The sequence below is a fragment of the Chlorocebus sabaeus genome, chromosome 14, assembly GCF_047675955.1.
Source record: "Chlorocebus sabaeus isolate Y175 chromosome 14, mChlSab1.0.hap1, whole genome shotgun sequence".
Taxonomy (NCBI): Eukaryota; Metazoa; Chordata; class Mammalia; order Primates; family Cercopithecidae; genus Chlorocebus; species Chlorocebus sabaeus.
Window position 1 is genome coordinate 69,756,586 of NC_132917.1, and position 6,520 is coordinate 69,763,105.

The following is a 6,520-nucleotide window of genomic DNA, read 5'->3' on the forward strand; positions in this document are numbered from 1 at the left end:
AGATTTCTTTTTTTCTTTTAATTTAAGGGAAACATCACTAGCTAAAAGTTTTCAGCCCTTGGAGCCTGTGATGAGGATTGAGATTGTGTGGCTCCAGTTGAGCCCATTTGTTGATCAGAATTAGCCACAGTCCCACCCTCTCCACTGCCCCATCATCCCACCTACTGGTTTCACCTGCTGGTTCACTCGCTCTTGGCTGACTTGCCCTTTGTTTTGGGTGTCTCTAATGATGCAGGCAGTGCACTGGGGCTGTAAGCACTGCCAAGACTTCTGCGTCTTTCGAGCAGCCTGTAGCCTGGGAAAGATATGCACACAATTTAATGCGGTGTAATTAGTTGTGGAATAAAGTTGTACGGTAAAGCTCCATGAGAAGTCAGAGTTGGTGCATTCGAGCTAGGCCCTGGAGGAAGAGTGAGTGTTTGCTGGGAAAGGAGAATTAGTGGGAAGGAGAACATCCAGGGCAGTTGAGGCAGGTGCTTAGGCAGGGCAGAGCTTCGTGGGGCTGCGGTGTGGCCTGGAGGCTGGGGCATGTGGAAGGAAAGACCTCGTGGATTGCACAACTCACTGAGAGGAGAGAGGCATTGGCTGAGGATGTCCATTCTTTTACATACTAACCCATTTGGTTAGTATACATTTATTCATTCACTGAACAAATACGGCTTGAGCACCCGCTCCGTATCAGGCTGTGTCCTAAAGGTGAGGACACATCTAAGAACAGCACACAAACCCCCTGCCTCATGCTGCCGCCTTTCCCGCGTGAGTCTCACTGGCGCTTAAGTCCTCGTCTTGGCATATTCGCCAAGTGCAGTGTGTCTTCCTGTTTTTGTTACACCAGGAGAGCACTTTTTCAGAGTCAAGAGGAAGGAAAAAGTTGTCTTTCTCCTTGTTGACCAATGTCTTCTTATTCTAAAAACCACCTAAAATTTTTGAAAGTTTTTTATGGTGCCCTATAAGTTAACTACACTGGCATTGTGCCTGCAGGGCTGATGAAAAAGGAACTTTCTGGTACTGCTACTTTGGAAAGTGGCCTGCCTTGTCTGCTTTCTCCAAAGGGTAGGGGTGGCAGCTGGGCCCTTTTAGGATGTGTGATTCTAGGATCCATCACCGTGGACGAGCTCCAAATGGAACCCAACCTCATTGTGCATTGGTCACAACCTCAACAAAAGCTATGTTCTCTACAGCATCAGGATCCCTTGTTTACTGTGGTTGTGGAGAGGAAGCTTTGAACTGTGGATAATTAGAAAGACAGCTTTCACATAAAATAGCCTCCCCCACAAGATGACAAATCTTATTTCCGAAGTTTCCTGACTTGTTCACAGTAGCTGGATGAAAAAAATATCACTTGTTATAATGCTGGATGGGCCCATGTCATAATGAAGGTCAACCCACATTTACTGAGTGCTGACTAAGGGCTGAGTGCGCCACTGCAGGGCCTCTGTGAACCTTCACATTGGCCCTGGGAGGGGAGCGCTAGCATTATCCAAACTTTACAGGTGAGGAAGCTGAGGGAGAGAGAAGTGAGGCATTTTGCCCCAAGCCCACAGAGCTGGTGAGGGGTGGGATTGGAAGCGTCAGCAGCCTGGCTGCTGAGTCCCATACTCCCTTGCCCCAATTTTTACAAGAGCTGTGCCACATTGTCATCAGTCTTCCATATACAGCATCTTTTCCTGTTTAAGCCTTTGAACGAGGCTACCTATTTTCTATGGGGGGGACCTTAGATTCCAGACAGTGGAGCAGAAAACTGGGAATTCACAATACGATTACTAAGGCATGGCTCTCCTCTCAAACTTAACTTCCCTCTGTGCCTGTTGTGAAGAAGGACCCCTACTACTGATCCTCCTGGGGATCTGGTGGGAATAAACCAGCATGCTCTCAGAGGAAGACACTCTATCCCATGTCTTCTTGGTGGCGAACCCTGTGACATCGCTTATTTATTCAACCAGTATTTACCATACACAACTTCTGCTTAAGCCTTGGAGTCTCCATTACCCAGTGCAGTTTTGGCCTGCCTCTTCTATGTCACTATGACCTAGATGAGGAGGGCCACACCAAGGCTCTCTGCCAAGAGACTATGGAAGGCCCATTGCCCACTTAGGCCTTCCCATCAATAAAGGACACTTAGGCCTGTAGTCCCAGCTACTCTGGAGGCTGAGATGGGAGGATGGGAGCCCAGGAGGTCAAGGCTCCTGTGAGCTATGATTGTACCACTGCACTTCAGCTTGGGTGACAGAGCGAGACCCTGTCTCAAAAAACTAAAACTAAAAAAAAACCCCTTGTAACCTGCACATACACCCCCTGAATCTAAAACAAAAGTTGGAATTATTTAAAAATATATATAAAAGGAAAGGACATTCAGCTTCCAGTGGCCAAGGGCCCTACAGGCGGGGTCTCTGCAGGTAGTATTGCTCAGGGCTCAGGCCAAACAGGGTGGCAAGGCAGCTCCCTCCCACTCTGTTCCATGCAGAATTCTGGAGTCATTGCCTCTGAGAGTTTCTTTGTGGGACTGGATGAGGTAGATGCGGCTGCTGGCTGCTAGCTGGGTTGAACATGTTGCCCAGAGGAAAGGGAAGTTTTATGCTGGGACTGAGTGACTAACCCCCTTTCAGGAAGATGGCAGGGCAGGCTCTAACTGGCTGAAGCTTCCGGGAGCCTCCTGGGCTGTGGGTGAAGGCTGCGTGTCTGGTGAAGACAGGCTAAGGATTTAATGGGACAGGCAAACCATCTCATCCAAAGGGATGACCACAGGAAGAGCCAGCATAGAGGCCAAGGGCATGCAGCTGAGGCCAGGTCAGAGCGGGTGGACTGGGAGTATTGGAGCTGGAGAGGCCACTCGGGCCCTGGAGAAAAGGGAGGGGGTTTTTCTAGGATGCTCTTGGCCTCACCTGGGGGCAGAGGTGAGGAAGACAGTCAATGCAGGGAGCTCTGTGTCAGAAATATGTCTACCTTCAAAGAAAGCAGCCATCCTGGAGGAGAAGGCACCTGGGAGGGCCTGAGGGATAGGGGAAAGAAAGAAAGGCACAGGCCAACCAACCCCATTGGCCAGCCAGATGGCCGGACTGGGTGACACCTGGAGGCAGCCCCCAGCCATGTACAGGGGCCAGTAGGCATGGGAGACCCAGCATCTGCTGGGGAGTCCGTTTAGTTACAAGCAGAACATCCAGCACACTCGCCTTGCCACGCTGATACGGTCATCCCCCGGAAGGTGGAAAACACCATTGCTGCGAAGCTTTTGAGCCAATAATGACCAACAGGACGAATAGGCTGGCCAAGTGGAAACGGAAACTCAGGGGGAGTGCCCATGTCCCCTAGGTACCCCGGAAGGTGGTCCTGGGTGATGGTCACATGCACAGACTCTGGTCAAATGGAGCTAAGGGTCGATGCCAACTCCACCCTTACACCCTAGGTGACCCCAAGCAAGTATCTGGGGCTCTACCGACCCGGTCTGTAGAATGAGGATAATAACAGCATGTACTTTCCAGGGCTGCTGGGGGGATTAAGTAAGGTAAAGTATGCAAACAGCTTTTCCCCGTGCCTGACATGCAGAAAGCATTCAGTACATATGAGCAATTACGATCATTTTCCCAGCCAAGGAGAGAACGTTTGAACACTGTCTGGCATGTGACTTGGATTTTCAGAATACAAAATTCCAACACTCAGAGAAGAAATAAGCTTGGAAGGGAAAATTACATTAGAGGGTGGGGAAGTGTTCAAATATGTCATTCTGACTGTGCTGTTTAGACAACAAACAGTGGGCAGGAAGTGGTTAAACCGAAAGGGGGAGCAGAGGGTGACTCAGGGACAGAATGTGGGCATTGACAGTGGGGGGGTGGGTATTTTCCAGGTGGTACCTCACCTAGGTGCTGTTCGGAAGGTCAAAATGACCCTAAGACCCCTCCAATCCTACAGGGCAGCTCCTCTCATAGAAAGAGAGACCAGGTCGTACAGAGCTGACTCAGAGAAAGAGAGACAGAAGGAAGTCCTTGCTAAAATGCCCGTATGTTGCAAGTATCTCGTCAGAAGAGTGCAAGATGACTCCAGTGCCAGCATTCACATGTACTTTTGCACTACGAATTCAGAACAGCAGTAGCTAGAGCTCCACCAAGACAGCAACAACTCTACACTTCCAGCGTGACCTCTGAGCAACTGCAGAGGTTCTGACAATTCTTGGCTACTTTGCAGTTAATAACCTTGGTCAAAGAAGCCACCAGTCTATGCAGACTAGCACAGGGCATGGAACAGCGTGGGGCCCAGAAGAGGTATCAGTGGAAGTGTAAAGAGATAATCAGGATAGAACCTGGCCCTGCTTTCTCGTCACCACACTTGCTAATGTCAGGGAAAAGTATTCTTTTGGGACTAGTTACAGCAATCCCATTGCTTTCCCCTGAAAAACAGGTGTGTTTACCTCAGGGAAACAGTGAATCATGCAATAGATCATCTTTCTCTTCTCCCTTTGGCCGTCAGGAAACTCAGAGCCAAATTCACACTTCACCTTTAGTAATTTTGTGAGAACCTGTAATTTGCATGTTTGTGACCCAGTTTCCCCTTAGTCTCTTCTCTGGCTTTGACTTTTACTCAACATTTTTCCTATTTTAGTATTTGTAATTTTGGAAGTCACTTCTGATTCACCTTTGTAGAGAACAGGAGGATACTGCCATGCGGAATCACTGTGTAAAATAAAAAATGCTTTGCAAGCAGAGGGAAGTGAGATTGACTAAGCAGGAGTGAGGTTATTGGGGTCAAGGGTGTGGAGAGGGAAGGTGAGTGTGACGGGTTTTTTGGTTTTTTTGTTTGTTTTTTTGGTTATGGAAACAAACTTGCCAAGGAGTAGGAGGGAGCTGCCCCAGGGCTGGAAATAATCCCTCCTGTCTAGAAGAACTGGGGCTCCTCGGGGGATTTCCAGAGGCCAGAGGCAGTGGCAGTGCTGACCTGGGTCTGAGTCCCCTGTCAGAAACAGGAAGGAATGCCATCCTTTCTCCTCAACTGGAGAAAGTTCATTGGATTGCAAGTAAATGAGAATAATTGTTCTATGGAACTAGCTTTGAATCTGCTCTGTTACAGATTTGTTGTTGTTGTTGTTGTTTTGTTTTGTTTTTTTTTTTGAGACATTGTTGTTGTTTTGTTTTTTTTTTTTGAGACAGAGTCTCACTCTGTCGCCCAGGTTGGAGTGCAGTGGCGTGATCTCGGCTCACTGCAAGCTCCGCCTCCCGGGTTCAAGTGATTCTCCTGCCTCAGCCTCCCGAGTAGCTGGGACTACAGGCGCCCGCCACCAGGCCCGGCTAATTTTTTGTATTTTTAGTGGAGACAGGGTTTCACCGTGTTAGCCAGGATGGCCTCGACCTCCTGACCTTGTGATCCTCGGCCTCCCAAAGTGCTGGGATTACAGGCGTGAGCCACCGAGGCTGGCTACAGATTTTTTAAGAGTAAGCTTGGGAGACAGAGGGAGACCCCATCTGTCAAAAAAAAAAAAAAAAAAAAAAAATTAGCTGAGGTGGTGGCCTGTGCCTGTGGTCCTAGCTACTTGGGAGGCTGAGGCAGGAGAACTGCTTGAGCCCAGGGAGGTCGAGGCTGCAGTGAGCCACCATTGCACCACTGCACTCCAGCCCAGGCCACAGAGTGAGACCCTGTCTCAAACAAACAATCAAAATTAATAGCTTGCAAATTTCAATATTTTATTACCCCATCCCTCGGCCCCCACCAAGGTTAGATTAGCGGAGACAGGTCACTGCAGGAAGCTGTCCAGCGGCATGGAGGGGACACTGTCCTCAGCCTGTTCCAGTCAACGTCAATACAGCCATTTGCAGTCGGGAATGGATGGCACCTTCTCTACGTCTAGGAATGATCCCGTGGCTGCCAGACGGACGGCACTTAGGGCCTGACAGAACCAGGATCCAAAAGTGCTTGACAGGCCGCAGCGGGGGCAGCTTGGACCAGATGCCTTTAGGAGGGATCAGTGGAGGCTCCCGGCAGGCTGGGAAGGCTTGCAGCCACGGAGGGCGGTGCTGAACACCGCGGCGCGCCCTGGAGGAAAGGGGGCGGGCTGCTCCGGCAGAGTGGAGGCCTTTGGTCTCAGGAAGAGGCCCCGAGGGAGGGGGCTGCCCTGCCCCCGGGGCCACCGGACCCCACAGAAGCCTCCGAGCTCCTCTCCCTGTTTCCCCGCTCTGCCCGCGCCCCCCGTCTCCCCTGTAAACCCTGCCCTCCCGCAAATGCCGTCTGGCTGACAGCACTCAGGCCTCCCCAGCGGCGGGTCCTCACCCGATCAGGCCCTGGTCACCCCCCAGCCCTCTCCTCACTCACTCTTCCCTGGACACCTGGGGCCCCCCACTTGGGGCACCTGCCTGGCCGCTCCCCTGGGCACCCTTGCGGCAGACTGCGCTTCAGTCAGGTCTCAGTGCAAACGTCCCCGTGTCCTTGAGGACCCCTGACTCCACCTGTATAAAATCGCAGCTCCCTGGTCACTTTCTATCTGCTGTCCCCGCAGTGATGCATTTCACTTTCTCTTATCGTCACCTGACACCTTGTA